Raw genomic sequence first — 16,895 nt, 5'->3', positions numbered from 1 at the left:
CCAGCTAACTTGCCCCCAGCCCCACCCTCTCCCATTTATCTCGCATTCCCCTTGTGCCTGAAACGTCGATTTTATTATTTTTAATCTTTCGATGACCTCGATCCCCTGAAGCAGACCAGGGTCGCCTCTGGGCCATTTGTATTAAGAACTCTCTGGGTGCTTTCTTTAATTTAACTTTCCCATTTGTGGTTTCAACGTGTTCCCGACACAAACAACTGGCTAACTGAGCTACTTGTCCGGAATACAACTCTGTGATCGTGGATTCCAGTTTTCTTGTTATTTTATTTAATTTATAGGGTGTATTTAAATAAAGGAACAAAAATGTAATATTCTGCAATCTAGTTTGCAACGTGTTTTAAATATACATTGCCAAGATTTTAAACATTGGCGCTTTCATTCCAAATAGCAATTAAAATTGAAATCACGTTCGTACAGAAAGAAATCCAAGATAGACCATCACTTGCGTCAACCATAGCATTATTGGTGCCGTCCTTACAGTACCGGTGCTCTTGAGCAGGCCTTATGCCTCATATTAGCAGCGACAGTTGTGCTGGCAGTCACTTGCAAAAACAAGTGAATATTAATTCCGTGTGTCCCGACCGAAGGGATTACTTCATTGGAAATGAAGCCAAGTTCACACCTTCAATTATCGTGATAGATCTTGGGCATGTGCAATACATCTCTGAAGCTATAACCAATTGTATTTGTATTCATTTAATTTTTTTTCTTGTATTACCCCCACACTACCGCCTAATTGCGGTACTGCATATTTCGTCCCCAGCACCCATGTGTGTGTGCAGGTGTGAGCCACAGTGAGAGACACAAGGTGCACAAATCTTTATTCAGTGGCCAGTGACAAGAAGTGCCCTTAACATCAAAGGGCAATGCTGCGTGATCAAACAGTGAAGGGGAGGGCAGGGATTAAATCAAAATAGAATTGGAGGGGGAGTACTGGTATTCATTGTGTGCAAGTCCGATAAGCATAGTTATATAGCACGTGCAGAGGTCAACATAATCATACTGGGTACAAATGTGGTCCTTTCAGTTTTGTTACATTTGACACAGACAGGCCCAATCTGCATGAATGAGTTCATTACTGCACAATTGCAATCAATGTGAAAGTGCAACATTCAGCATTTGGTGTCCTTTGCCCTGTTTACTGTATGTAACTTCAGTCGTCATAAATCTACTCATGTGTACATGTCCAGAGTGGAACTGTTATGTTCACTTTGGGTTTCACAGTTTACAGAAAATTTCCATTCAGTGTAGAAGTTCTACGTTTAAAACCAATTTTGCGCAGACCAATACACTAACGCATATTCAGTTGTACCCGATCCAGATCCCATTCAATGTGACAGTATTCAGAATGATTAATTTTCATGTGACCAGATTTCTTTAAGTCGGTATGAAGTTGCCCAGGTCAACCTGGTTATAACTATGATGGGCAATTCAGTAATTTTGATGGCATTAGGCAAGAACTTTCAAAAACTGATTTGGGGCAGATGTTCGCAGGTACAGGGATGGCTGGAAAATGGAAAGCCTTCAGAAATGAGAACGAGAATCCAGAGACAGCATATTCCTGTTAGGGTGAAAGGAAAGGCTAGTAGGTATCGGGAATGCCAGATGACTAAAGAAATTGTGGTTTGGTTAAGGAATAGAAGGAAGCATATGTAAGGTATAGACAGGATAGATCGAGTGAATCTTTAGAAGAGTATAAAGGCAGTAGGAGTATACTTAAGAGGAAAATCAGGAGGGCAAAAGGGGGACACGAGATAGCTTTGGCAAATAGAATTAAGGAGAATCCAAAGGGTTTTTACAAATACATTAAGGACAAAAGGGTAACTAGGGAGAGAATAGGGCCCCTCAAAGATCATCAAGGTGGCCTTTGCGTGAAGCCACAGAAAATGTGGGAGATAAAATACAAGTATTTTGCATCAGTATTTACTGTGGAAAAGGTCATGGAAGATATAGAATGTAGGGAAATAGATGGTGACATCTTGAAAATTGTCCATATTACAGAGGAGGAAGTGCTGGATGTCTTGAAACTCATAAAAGTGGATAAATCCCCAGGACCTGATCAGATTTAGATATAGATTAGATATAGATTACTTACAGTGTGGAAACAGGCCCTTCGGCCCAACAAGTCCACACCGCCCTGCCGAAGCGCAACCCACCCATGCCCCTACATGCCCTTACCTAACACTACGGGCAATTTAACATGGCCAATTCACCTGACCTGCACATCTTTGGACTGTGGGAGGAAACCGGAGCACCCGGAGGAAACCCACGCAGACACGGGGAGAATGTGCAAACTCCACACAGTCAGTCGCCTGAGGCAGGAATTGAACCCAGGTCTCTGGCGCTGTGAGGTAGCAGTGCTAACCACTGTGCCACCGTGCCGCCCCTAAAACTCTGTGGGAAGCTAGAGAAGTAATTGCTGGGCCTCTTGCGAAGATATTTGTATCATCAATAGTCACAGGTGAGGTGCCGGAAAACTGGAGGTTGGCTAACGTGGTGCCACTGTTTAAGAAGGGTGGTAAGGACAAGCCAGGGAAGTATAGATCAGTGAGCCTGATGTCGGTGGTGAGCAAGTTGTTGGAGAGAATCCTGAGGGACAGGATGTACATGTATTTGGAAAGGCAAGGACTGATTCGGGATTATCAACATGGCTTTGTGTGTGGGAAATCATGTCTCACAAACTTGATTGAGTTTTCTGAAGAAGTAACAAAGAGGATTGATGAGGACAGAGTGGTAGATGTGATCAAATGGACTTCAGTAAGGCATTACAAGGTTCCCCATGGGATGTTGGTTAGCAAGATTAGATCTCACGGAATACAGGGAGAACTTGCCATTGTGATACAGAACTGGATCAAAGGTAGAAGACAGAGGCTGGTGGTGGAGCGTTGTTTTTCTGACTGGAGGCCTGTGACCAGTGGAGTGCCACAAGGATCAGTGCTGGGTCCTCTACTTTTCATCATTTATATAAATGATTTGAATGTGAGCATAAAAGGTATAGTTAGTAAATTTTCAGATGACACCAAAATTGGAGGTGTAATGGACAGCAAAGAAGATTACCTCAGATTACAACAGGATCTTGATCAGATGGGCTGAGAAATGGCAGATGGAGTTTAGTTCAGATAAATGCGAGGTGCTGCATTTTGGGAAAGCAAATCGTAGCAGGACTTATACAGGACTTATACAGTAAGGTCCGAGGGAGTGTTGCTGAACAAAGAGACCTTGGAGTACAGGTTCATAGTTCCTTGAAAGTGGAGTCGCAGTTAGATAGGATAGTGAAAAAGGCGTTTGGTATGCTTTCCTTTATTAATCAGAGTATTGAGTACAGGAGTTGGAAGGTCATGTTGCAGCTGTACAGGACATTGGTTAGGCCACTGTTGGAATATTGTGTGCAATTTTGGTCTCCTTCCTATCGGAAAGATATTGTGAAACTTGAAAGGGTTCAGAAAAGATTTACCAGGATGTTGCCAGGGTTGGAGGATTTGAGCTCTAGGGAGAGGCTGAACAGGCTGGGGCTGTTTTCCCTGGAGCGTCGGAGGCTGAGGGGTGACTTTATAGAGGTTTACAAAATTATGAGGGGCATGGATAGGATAAATAGACAAAGTCTTTTCCCTGGGGTGGGGGAGTCCAGAACTAAAGGCATAGGTTTAGAGTGAGAGGGGAAAGATATAAAAGAGACCTGAGGGTCAAAGTTTTCACGCAGAGGGTGGTACGTGTATGGAATGAGCTGACAGAGGATGTGGTGGAGGTTGGTACAATTGCAACATTCAAAAGGCATTTGGATGGGTAGATCAATAGGAAGGGTTTGGAGGGAGATAGGCCGGGTGCAGGCAGGTGGGACTAGATTGGGTTGGGATATCTGGTTAGCATGGACAGGTTGGACCGAAGGGTCTGTTTCCATTCTGTACATCTCTATGACTTTATGAACTTCTCATTCAGATTATTGTTGTTCAACTATCGTGCTGTTCAACTCACTATAGGGTTACACTAAGTGTGAACTGATTTGGTTTATTGTGGTTGCATTCAGTGATGACAAGTGCAGAAAAATGTGGCGACATTCAGCGCACAGAGCCTCACTTTAACATACCTACATTCTGACTTAATAGTGTCCTGCCACGGATGGATTTGAATGGGAGTATGTTGTTCCAAGAGGGCTCAACAGGTCACCCATTCCCACAATATAGTTTCCTACTTTCCTAATACAGCTCAGACTTTCCCCTAAATTTGATTAGAAGAAGGTATAAGGGCAATGTCAGAGATAAGTTCTTTACACAGAATGTGGTGGGTGCATGGAATGTGCTGCCAGAGGTGGTAGTAGAGTCAGAGACATTAGGCACATTTAAGCGACTGCTGGACAAGCACATGGTTGGTAGTAAATTGAGAGGTGTGTAGGTTAGGGTGATTTTAGATTAAGATAAATACTCAGCACAACATTGTGTGCTGTTCTATGTTCTATGTTTACTGCCCAAATCCTCAGAACTGAACATGATCTATCCCTCGGACTGATCTCGCGAGGGCAGCCCAACTGACCACAGCCTAAGCCTCTGACTGATGATCCCAACAGATTTGACAGTAATCTCTGAACTGGTTGGACATGCCCACGGGACTGACCATTACCCAGTTCCCAAACTGGAGCCCCTGCAATGTTAATGGATCAAACACATATACAGTTGGGAGTATGACAGAATGAGGAAACACATTTAAGCAATTGGTTTAGTTTTAACTTCAGAACAGAAGGTTCAAAGTTTTAGTTTAGAAGATCTAAGAGTTGAGTTCAGAAGAGCAATACTTCTCCCAGCAAGAGAACCAAAATTTTCCGGTTCAGTTTAGGGGAACCAGTCACCTCAATAGAAGGGGTTTCTAATTTGTTGAGCATCAAAACCAGCAGATTTTGGAATTAGAATCTTTAAGTTGGAACTAAGGGAGTTCAGACAATCAGTAGTGCGAGGTTTACAGCATCAGACATGTAAAGGAATCCTGAAATTGTCTCCAGAGTCCAAGGAAAATAAACTGGAAAGCTTCATTTAAATAGAGATTTAAAAGCTGATGAAATAATAATATTTCTCTAGAATTGAGTCTCCGTGATGGACAATGTTACAAAGCTTTTCACTGTGCCTCGGTACACATGACAATAAATTCAATTCAATTTAATTCAATTCAATGTTAGAAAACAGGTTGAACCTCTTTTGATGTTTGTCTTAAGATGCTCCTTACAGCTGAGATACAGCTCTGTTTGTCTCTTCTTTGTGTTTCTGAAATAGACTTATATTCTGCTGTTATTAAAAAAATGCTAGAAATGAATAAAACCTTCACTTTCAGTGATAAATAATGATGAACAAAATCACATGTTAATCAAAACAACTCATCCACAGGCATTGTTACATGGTGAATTCCTCTGCATTTTGAAAAGTTTCAATTGTATAATTTTGGAACCTTTGAATCAATTTGCTTTTAACATCCATACCAATCTGGTTCTACCAACCAAGACAACAACAGACACCAACAAATCTTCCCTTTGAATGGGAGGTGTGCACACAGGTTTTACACCTTGTGTGGTGGCTGGGGAATATGCTGGGGGTGGAGGGTGGGTTGGTGGTGCGTGGTCCTAATGAGGGAATCGTGGAGGGAATGGTCTCTGCAAAACACAGATAGGGGTCAGGAGGGAAATATATTTTTGGGTGGTGGGGTCTGTTTGTAGGTGGCGAAAAAAGCGGAGGATAATGCACTCTATCGGAAGATTAGTGGTGGAAGGTGAGGACCGGGGTGTTCTATCTTTGTTGCTTTTGGAGGAGCGGAGTTCAAGGGCAGAGGCATGGAAAGTGGAGGAGATGAACTGGAGGGCATTGTTGATCACGTGGTGGGGTAATTGCGATCCTTGAAACAAGAACAACTGGGAAGTCATGGAGTGAAATTGCTCCTCCTGGAAGCAGATACAGTGGAGGCAGAGGCATTGCGAGTAAGGGATTATGAGCTCAGCAAGCATAAGCAGATGATGAAGCTTTAGTATGAGATGACAGCATCATAGGAATGGGAGTAGGTCATGCAGACACTCAATCCATTCCGTAATTCAGAGCAATTATGGATGAACTGCTGCCTTCATAAACATACTCTTGCCCATTCCCTTACTACATTTTGTTTACAGTAATCAGTTTTAAATTTAACAATTGATGAGCATTAATTTATAGAGATGATGATTCAGGACAACATTAAGAGATGTAGACAATAAATGTGGATTCCTAAAGAAAAATCAACATGAATTATTAAGAGTAAATCATCTTTATCTAATCTGTTTAAGTTTTTTGTCGAGGTGACAGCGAGGGTTGTTGCTAATCGTGTTGTTGATGTGGCATAGATGATAGTGAGTGGTTGTGTTCAGACTGGAGGAAGCTGCTTGTGGAGTTCCCCTGGGATTATTGACCAGATCTTTCCTTTTCTAGATACATATTAATGTTCTGGAATTGGGTGTGCTGTGCACAAGGGCACGGAGAGAGTGATGGAATGGAAAGATAAGTTGCAGAGAAGTGTGAAGTGATTCATTTTGAGTGGTGGAATGAGGAGAAACAATGTAAAATGAGGATCAAAATGACAGTGTAAAGATTATAGTTGAAGACTTGAAGAAAGTGATTAGTTTCAAGTACCTGGGGTCAGAGGCAGCACGGTGGCTCAGTGGTTAGCACTGCTGCCTCACAGCACCAGGGTCCCAGGTTCGGTTCCAGCCTTTGGCAACTGTCTGTGTGGAGTTTGTACATTCTCCCCGTGTCTGCATGGGTTTCCTCCAGGTGCTCTGGTTTCCTCCCACAGTCCAAAGATGAGCAGGTCAGGTGAATTGGCCATGCTAAATTGCCCATAGTATTAGGTGCATTAGTCAGAGGGAAATGGGTCTGGATGGGTTACTCTTCGGAGGGTTGGTGTGGACTGGTTGGGCCAAAGTGCCTGTTTCTACACTGTTGGGAATGTAATCTAATCTAAAATAAGGAGTACAATTATAAAGGGGATGCAGAAGAACTTGAAACTGTCTCATTAGCTTCCATCTCTAGCTAGGCTGGTCAGTGTCTGAAAAAATGGTTGCTTCAAGGCTCACTGTTCAATGATGTGCTTTGGAAGATTAGAACTCAGCCTGGCAGCCCTAACCAAATGGATGTGAACTGTGCTGGTTTGTTGAGCAGCAGGTGAAATGCATTGGCCAAGCTTGGGACCACTAATGTGCCTGTTAAAAGTATAGTCATCTCATAATTAAAGTTATTAAGTAGAAGTTTATAAAATCATGAGGGGCATGGATGGAGTAAATGGACAAGGTATGTTTCCCGGGGTGGGGGAGTCCAGACCTAGAGGGTGATGGTTTAGGGTGAGAGGGGAAAACTTGAAAAAGGACGTAAGGGGCAACTTTATCACACTGAGCGTGGTCCATGTATGGAATGAACTGCCAGAGGGAGTGGTGGTACAATTACAACATTTAAAAGGCATCTAGATGGGTACATGAATAGGAAATGTTTAGAGAGATATGGACGGCATGGTGGCACAGTGGTTAGCACTGCTGCCTCACAGCGCCAGGGACCCGGGTTCAATTCCTACCTCAGGCGACTGTCTGTGTGGGGTTTGCACATTCTCCCCATGTCTGCATGGGTTTCCCCCGGATGCTCCAGTTTCCTCCCACAGTCCAAAAATGTGCAGGTTAGGTGATTTGGCCATGCTAAATTGCCCGTAGCGTTAGGTGAAGGGGTAAATGTAGGGGAATGGGTCTGTACGGCTCTATGACTCTAAATCTGATTCTGGAAAAATTCTTGTATTCGATTGAAAAGTAAGCTAGTTTCCTAATTGCATTGCTGCATCATCTCTAACTTCAAGAAAACACTATAACTCCTGTATTTAGCAATCTAAATTAATTCCTAATGAAGGGCTTTTGCCTGAAATGTCGATTTTCCTGCTCCTCGGATGCCTGACCTGCTGTGCTTTTCCAGCACCACATTCTCGACTCAGAACTACTACGAATGTTAACTCCTGCTTGCCGGTGTTCCCACCCTCACTGTACACTGACATTCACATGATTCAATAACTACACTTTTGGATTTAATATTCATAGATATAAACAATTTTCCCTGTCTTAAGTGGTTTATGTGTGTGTGTGGCACATGTTTATGCGTGTATGGTCATTATTTGACTGGGGAGTATCCTATTCACCTCATCTTATAAACATACCTTGATGACAGAATGTGTAGCTGGGAATCCAATGTTGTATTTGTAATGAAAATTATTATTACGCTTGACATTTACTGAATGTCTCGGCTGATCAGTATTTGTAGGGCTTTAAACTGAATAGTGGGGGAGAGGGGTTCATTTGCATGGAAACCAAGAACATCGAAGTTAAAGGAGAAGTCGTGGCTAAGTGTAGAACTTAAAAGTAACGTAAAGACAAAAGCTAAGGTGTGTCGTGTTGCAAAGGTGAGTGGCAGGCTAGAAGATTCGGAAACTTTTAAAGGTCAACAAAGGTTACGAAAAAGTCATAAAAAGCACGCAGATAAATTATGAAAGAAAACTAGCTCAAAATATAAAAATGGACAGCAAAAATTGATTGTTTTGTAAGTATATCAAAGGAAAGAGAGTAGCTAAGGTGAATGTTGGTCCTTTGGAGGATGAAATTGGGGAGTAAATAATGGGAAACACAGAAGTAGGAGAGTGATTAAATCAATATTTTGCTTTGGTTTTCATGGTGGTGGGCACCATCCTAATGGTAACAGGTAATATAGAGGTTGTGGAAAGGAAGGAACATAGAACAATCATCATCACTAAAGGAAAAAGTACTGAGCAATTATTGAGATTGAAGGTAGACAAGTCCTGAGGGCCTGACAGCTGACATCCTAGCATCTTTAAAGAAGTGGCAGCAGGGATAGTGGATCCATTGATTATAACATTCCAAAATTCTATGGGTGGAATATAGGTTCCAGTTGATTGTAAAAAAAATGCTAGTAATACAACCTTGTTCAAAAAGGGAAGGAGGCAGAAAGTAGTAAATTACAGACCAGTTAGTTTAACATCTGTAATTGGGGAAATTGTTAGCATCCATTTAAGTAATAACAGGATGCCTGAAAAGTCAAAATACAAGACATCAGAGACATCATGATTTTATGAAGGGTAAATTGTTGATTCAGGGCAGGTAAGGCATGGCTGAAAAATGGGAAACCTTCAAAAAATGAGATAATGAGAGTCCAGAGATAGTATGTTCATGTTAGAGTGAAGAGCAAGGCTGGTAAGTGTAGGGAATGCTGGATGACGACAGAAATTGAGGTTTTGGTCAAGAAAAAGAAGGAAGTATATGTCAGGTATAGACAGCAGGAACCGAGTGAATCCCTCGAAGAGTATAAAGGCAGTAGGAGTATATTTAAGAGGGAAATCAGGAGGGCAAAAAGGTGACTGCTTTGGTAAATAGGATTAAGGAGACTCCAAAAGGATTCTACATATACTTTAAGGACAAAAGGGTAATGATCAGAGAGAATAGGGCCCCTCAAAGATCAGCAATTCTGCCTATGTGTGGAATCGCAGGAGGTGGGGAAGATACTAAATGAGTATTTTGCATCAGTATTTACTACGGAGAAGTATATGGAAGACAGAGAACACAGGGAAATAAATAGTGACCTCTTGAAAAATGTCCATATTACGGAAGAGGAGGTGCTGGACTTCTTAAAATGCATAAAGGTAGATAAATCGCTGGGACCTCACCAGGTGTACCCTCAAACCCTATGGGACGCTAGGATAACTGGGCCCCTTGCTGAGATATTTGTATCATTGATAGTCACAGGTGAGGTGCCGGAAGACTGGAGATTGGTTAATGTGGTGCCACTGTTTAAGAAAGGTGGTAAGGAAAAGCCAGGGAACTATTGACCAGTGAGCTTGACATCAGTGGTGGGCAAGTTGTTGGAGGGAATCCTGAGGGACAGGATTTCCATGTATTTAGAAAGGCAAGGACTGATTAGGGATAGTCAACATGGATTTGTGTGTGGGAAATCCTGTTTCACTAACTTGATTGAGTTTTATGAAGAAGTAACAAAGAGTGCTGGTGATGGCAGAGTTGTGGACATAATCTATGTAGGACTTCAGTAAGGCATTCTACAAGGTTCCATATGGTAGACAGACTCCTGCTGATTGACAACAGCTCCACCTTCAACACCATTATCCCCTTCAGACTGATCTCAAAACTCTATGAGCTTGGTCTTGGCTCTGCCCTCTGCAACTGGATCCTCATCAGCTTTCTACCCACAGACTGCAATCAGTGAATAATAGGAAACTGCACCTCATCTACTATAACACTCAACACTGGAGGCCCCGAAGGATGAGTCCTCAGCATCCCCCCCACCACTGTACTCATTGTACATCAACCAACTGTGTTGCCAAATTCTGAACCAACGCTATCTTTAAGTTTGCTGACAACATCACCGAAGTAGGAAGGATATCTAACAACAACAAGTCAAAATATAGAAGGGAGATATCAGGTTTGGTGATGTGGTATAATGAGAAAAACCACTCTCTCAGTGTCAGCGTAGCTAAAGAACTGATCATTCACTTTAGAAAGAAAGGAGGAGAACACACCCCCCTCCCCTATCTATGTCAACGGAACTAAGATTGAGAGGGTGGAGAGCCTCAAGTTCCTCAGAGTGATGATAACTGACAACCTGTTCTAGATTTTCCACGTAGATGCGATGGTCAAGAAGACATAATAGCACTTCTTCTTCATCAATTGGCTCAGGAAATTTGGCATGTCCATAAGGACCCTCACCAATTTCTAAAGATGTGCAATTGAAAGCATATGGCCTGGCATGGCAACTGATCTGCCGAGGACCATAACATAGATCATAGAACAATACAGCGCAGAACAGGCTCTTTGGCTCTCAATGTTGCACTGACCTGTGAACTAATCTAAGCCCATCCCCTTACACTATCCCATCATCACCCATATGCTTATCCAAGGACTGTTTAAATGCCCCTAATGTGGCTGAGTTAATTACATTGGCAGGCAGGGCATTTCATGCCCTTACCATTCTCTGAATAAAGAACCTGCTTCTTGACATCTGTCTTCGATTGATCACCCCTCAATTTGCAGCTATGTCCCCTCGTACAAGCCAATGTCATCATCCTAGGAAAAAGACTCTCACTGTCCACCCAATCTAATCTTCTGATTATCTTGCATGTCTGTATTAAATCCCCTCTTAGTCTTCTTCTCTCCAATGAAAATAGACCCAAGTCCCTCACCCTTTCCTCATAAAACCTTCCCTCCAGACCAGGCAACATTCTGGTAAATATCCTCTGCACCTTTTCCAATGCTTCCACATCCTTCCTGTAATGGGGCTACCAGAACTGTACACAATATTCCAAGTGTGGCCCCACCAGCATTTTGTACAGTTGCAGCATGACATCATGGCGCCGGGATTCAATCCTTCTACCAATAAAACCTAACACCACTGTATGCCTTCTTAACAGCACTATCAACCTGGGAGGCAACTTTCAGGGATCTATGTACGTGGACACCAATATCACTCTGCACATCCACATTATCAAGAATTTTTCCATTGATCCATATTCTGCCTTCCTGTTATTCTTCCCAAAGTAAATCACCTCACATTTATTTGCATTGAACTCCATTTGCTACCTCTCAGCCCAATTTTGCAGTTTATCCAAGTCTCCCTGCAACCTGCAACATTGTTCCACATTGTCCACCACTCCACCGACTTTAGTGTCATCTGCAAACCCTTCCACCTATGCCTGTGTCCAAGTCATTTTGTAAAAATAACAAATAGCAGTGGTCCCAAAACAAATCCATGTGGCACACAACTAGTAACCAACTTCAGGCTGAGTATTTTCCAACAACCATCACTCGCTGCCTGCTTTCAGAAAGCCAGTTTCTAATCCAAACTGCTAAATCACCCTCAATCCCATGCTTCTGCATTTTCTCCAAAAGCCTACCATATGGAACCTTATCAAAGGCTTTACTGAAGTCCATGTACACCACATCAACTACCCTACCCTCATCCACATGCTTGGTCACCTCAAAAAACTCAAAGAGGTTTGTGAGACACGACCTGCCCTTGACGAAACCATGTTGACTATCTCCAATCAAATTGTTGTTTGCGAGATTATTTTAAGTCTTTTCTTGTATAATTACCTGGGTCAGCTCTACTGCCCTTCTTGAACAAGGGCACAACACTTGCAATCCTTCAGTACCCTGGTACGAAACCTGTAGACAATGACAACGCAAAGATCAAGGCCAAAGACTCCGCCATCTCCTCCCTAGCTTACCAGAGAATCCTCGGACAAATCCCATCTGGCCCAAGGGACTTATCTACTTTCACACCTTCAAGAATTGATAACACCTCCTCCTTACTAACCTCAATCATTTCTAGTCTAATAGCCTGTATCTCAGTCTTCTCCTCTACAATATTCTCCTTTTCTTGAGTGAAAACAGAAGAGAAATATTCATTTAGCACCTCTCCGATGTCCATAGGGTCCACAGACAACTTCACACTTCGGTCTTTGAGTGGCCCTATTCCTACCCTAGTCATCCTTTAATTCCTCACATACCTCAGAAACTACATAAGGTGGTGTGCACAGCCCAAGCCATCACAGAAGCCAATCTTCCATCCATGGACTCCATTTACATGGCTTGCTGCCATTAGAAAGGCTGCCAACATCATCAAAGATCCATTGCAACCTGGTAATGATCTTCCATCAGGCAGAAGATACAGAATCCTGAACATCTGCACCATGAACAGCTTCTTCCTGGCCATTATTACATTGATGAATCCTCTCTCTAGCCTCAAATAATGCTAATCTTGCTAAAATTGACCTAGCCGAGTACACGCCCTATGCAATGTTACTTGTATGCCTCTGTCTAAGTCTTTTTGACCTGAACATCCTTGCTTACTATGATCTGCCTGTACTGCCCATAAACAAATCATTTCACTGTACTTTGGTACATATGGCAATCAATCAATCAATCAATTAATAAGGATCGGTGCTGGATCCCCTGCTTTTTGTAATTTACATAAATAATTTGGATGTGAACATAGGAAGTATAGTTAGTAAGTTTGCAAAAGACACCAAAATTGGAAGTGCAGTGGATAGTGAACAAAGTTATTTCAGAGTACAGTGGGACTTTGATCAGATGGGCCAATGAGCTGAGGAGTGGCAGATGGAGTTTAACTTAATTTAGATAAATGTGAGTTGCTGCATTTTGGAAAGGCAAATCAAGGCAGGACTTATACACCAATAAGAGACCTTGGAATGCAGGTTCACACTTCCTTGAAAGTGGAGTCCCGGTTGACAGGATAGTGAAGAAGACATTTGTTATGTTCACCTTTATTGGTCAGTGCATTGAGTATAGTGATTGAGAGGTCATGTTGTAGCTGTACATGACATTGGTTAGGTCACTTTTGGAATATTGCATGCAATTCTGGTTTTGCTGCTAGAGGAAGGTTGTTGTGTAACCCTTGTGAAAAGGTTCAGAAAAGATTTACAAGGATGTTACCAGGGTTGGAGGATTTGAGCTATAGGGAGAGGCTGAATAAGATGGAACTATTTTCCCTGGGGGATCGGAGGCTAGGTTTATAACATCATGAAAGATATGGATGTGGTGAATAGCCAAGGTCTTTACCCCAGGGTAATAGACTTCAAAACTAGAAGGCATATGTTTAAGGTGAGAGGCAAAAGATTTGAAAGGGACCTAAGGGGCAGACTTTTCACGCAGACGGTGGTTCATGTATGGAATGAGCTGCCAGAGAAAGTGGCGGAAGCTGGTACAATTACAATATGAATGGGAAGGGTTTAGGGGGATATGGACCAAAGTCTAGATTAGAATGGTGCTGGAAAAGCACAGCAGGTCAGGCAGCATCCGAGGAGCAGGAAAATCGATGTTTCGGGCAAAAGCCCTTCATTAGGAATGCCGGCCCTGCCGGATATGGACCAAATGCTGGCAAATGGGATTAGATTAATTTAGGATATCTAGTCAATCATGTTTGACTAATTTGTTCGAGTCCTTTGAAGATGTAACAAGCAATAATGATAAAGGGGATTTTGTAATTGTAGTATACCTGGTCTTCCAGGTGCCACACAAAAGCTGAATACACAAGGTAAGATCACATGGGGTTGGGGTAATTTATTAGTTTGGATGACGATTGGCTAAACAAGAGAAAGCAGGGAGTTGGGATAAATGAGTCTTTGCCTGGCAAGGTGTAACTAGTGAGATGCCATAGGTTTCAGTCCTTGGGTCACAACTATTTACAATCTAAATCAATGACTTGGATGCAGGGATAAAAAGTACTATAGCCACATTTTCTGATGACATTAAAACAGGTGAGAAAGTAGGTTACAATGAAGAAGCAAGAAATTTACAAATGGATATGAATTGGTGAGGTGAATAGGCTAAAATTTGGCAAATGAGGTTTAACATGGATAAGTGTGAGGTTACCCATTTTGGTCAGAGGAGTAGAAAGACAACTTACTATCTAAATGGAGAGAAACTTCAGAGTGTTTCAGTGGAGAGGGATCTGGCTGTCTTCATGCATGAATCACAGAAAACTAGTGTGCAGGTACATCAAGTAATAAGGAAGACAAATGGAATTTTGGCATGTATTGCTAAAAGACGATATAAGTAGGGAAGTGTTGCTTCAACTGTACAATGCACTACTGAGACTGAACCTGGAGTACTGCACACATTTTGGTCCCCTTATTTGAGGGATATGTAGTTGAATTGGTTTATAAAGAAATTGAACAGTTTATGTCTATAGTCTCAGGTGTTTAGAACAGTGAGAGGAATTCTAATTGAGGTATATAAGATACTAAAGGGGATTGACAAAGTAGACATAGAATGTTTCCTCATGTGGAGCAATTTAGGATAATCATATATTAAATTATATTACATTACGTTTTCATTTTAGGATGAAGGGTAGCAGATTGAAAATGAAGATGAGGAGAAATTATTTCTCTCAAAGGATCACGAATCTGGAATTCACTACCCCCAGAGTTTGGTGGATGCTGGGACGTTGAGTAAATTTAAGGAAGAAATAGATTTATTGTGAGTAATAGATTGAAGGGTTATGTAGAATGGACAGGAAAGTGGAGATGAGGCTGAGATGAGATCAGCCATGATTGTATCAAATGGTGGAACAGACTCTAGAAGTTGAATTGCCTACTCCTGTTCCTAGTTCTTGTGTTAATAATGGTAAGGTTTATTAATATTTGTAAAGCTTTATTACTAAGGTTTATTAGCAATTTGAAAAAAAATATTTATTAATGATAGAAAAATTGCAGGGACACAGCAACGTCCAGAGTACATTTCCTCTTCTATGTGGGTACTCCAGGAAACTTTCCATGTCATGGGTAACCATTTTGTTAGGCGGTGTCATCACTTGCAATAATCTGAGGTTGGATTTCAGAACTTGAGCAGCTGTTGATTTCACCGTGTTGCACCTTTGGTGTCGAAGGCTATGTAGACAGTGCATTTTTAAAAGAAGAGGGAGAATTGGTTTACCAGATAGTCAAAAAAGAAGAGGCACATAATGTAAGAGTCCTATGGGTGCATCCATCTTTTTAAACAATATTTACTTTTGAATGCCTGTGTCAGTGAAGGTTCATCCTGAGTGCAGCCAATGCCATGTCACCACAGTGATTCTATTGTACTGAAGTTGCAAGGAAGACTGGAGGAACTATATTGACAGGTGATTTGACAGGGGAAAAGATGGATTTGGGATAGAGGGTCAACAATCAGGATTTCCACATTGACAGAAATGACATAGCTGAAATGGTAAGTGGTGCTTCAGTCAGAATCTAGCATGGAAATTAGCATACAGGATGTCAATGTCTCAGGCACACAGGACATTTCTGGGATGGATCTAATTCAGAATGTACTGAGGGTGACAAGGGTATACAATGGATTCTGAGGGGGGACTTCAATGTCCATCACCAAGAATAGATCAGTAGCACCATTGCTAATCAAGTTGGCCAGGTCTTAAAGGACATACGTGCTATACTAGGTCTACAGTGAGAGAACTAATAAGAGGAAAATTTCAATTAGACCTCATCCTCACCCATCTACCTGTGGCAGAACCATATATCCAGGGCATTCGTGGTAAGAACGATTACTGCACAGTCATTGTGAAGACAGTAACAAATTACTGTCTTCACTTTGGATAGACCCTCCATTCTGTTATTGACCACAACCACTATGCTAAATGAACTGATTTCAAGCAGATCTAGCAGCTCAAAACTGGGCATTTGTGAGGTGTTTTATTGGGCTGCAGCAGAATTGTATTTAACTACAACTAGCACCTTCATGGCCCAGTAGATTCCCCACTCTATCATTATCATCAAGCCATAAGATCAATTATCAATCCAAGCTGGCATGCCAAGGTATACCAGATATGCCTAAAAATGAGTAGCCAACTGGGTCAAGCTACAAAACAGAACTACCTGCATGCCAAGGAATATAAGCAGCATGCAATAAACAGGGCTAGGTAATGCCACAACCAAAGAGCTGGACTAAGTTCTGTGGACCTGCTGCATCCAGGCATGATGGTGGTGGACAATTAAACAACTAACACAAATGTCCTCATCTTCAATAATGGGGGAGCCCAGTATATAACTGCAAATAATAAGGCTGAAGTATTTACAATCATCTTCAGCCAGAATTGCCAGTCTTCAGTCACTTCAATTCACTCTGTGTGATTTCAAAAAATTGCAGAAGGCACTGCGTAATGCAAAGCTATGGGACCTAACAACATTCCAATGATAGTACTGAAATATCTGTGCCATAGCAATGCTGTTTCAGTACAGCCACAACCCTGGCCTCTAAGCAGAAATAAGAAGAAACTTGCTCAGGTATATTCTGCACACAATAA

General features: G+C 41.9%; 1 long non-coding RNA gene across 1 annotated transcript in view; it reads left to right on the top strand.

Moving 5' to 3' along the window:
- The window catches only part of LOC140486065 (uncharacterized), a 57,977-nt gene that overhangs the window by 37,162 nt on the left and 3,920 nt on the right, over positions 1 to 16,895 (top strand). The window lies entirely within an intron of this gene.

This window comes from Chiloscyllium punctatum, chromosome 15 (genome assembly GCF_047496795.1).
Source record: "Chiloscyllium punctatum isolate Juve2018m chromosome 15, sChiPun1.3, whole genome shotgun sequence".
NCBI classification, from domain to species: Eukaryota; Metazoa; Chordata; class Chondrichthyes; order Orectolobiformes; family Hemiscylliidae; genus Chiloscyllium; species Chiloscyllium punctatum.
Note: the sequence above shows the minus strand (reverse complement) of the source record. Positions and strands in the feature narration are given on the sequence as shown.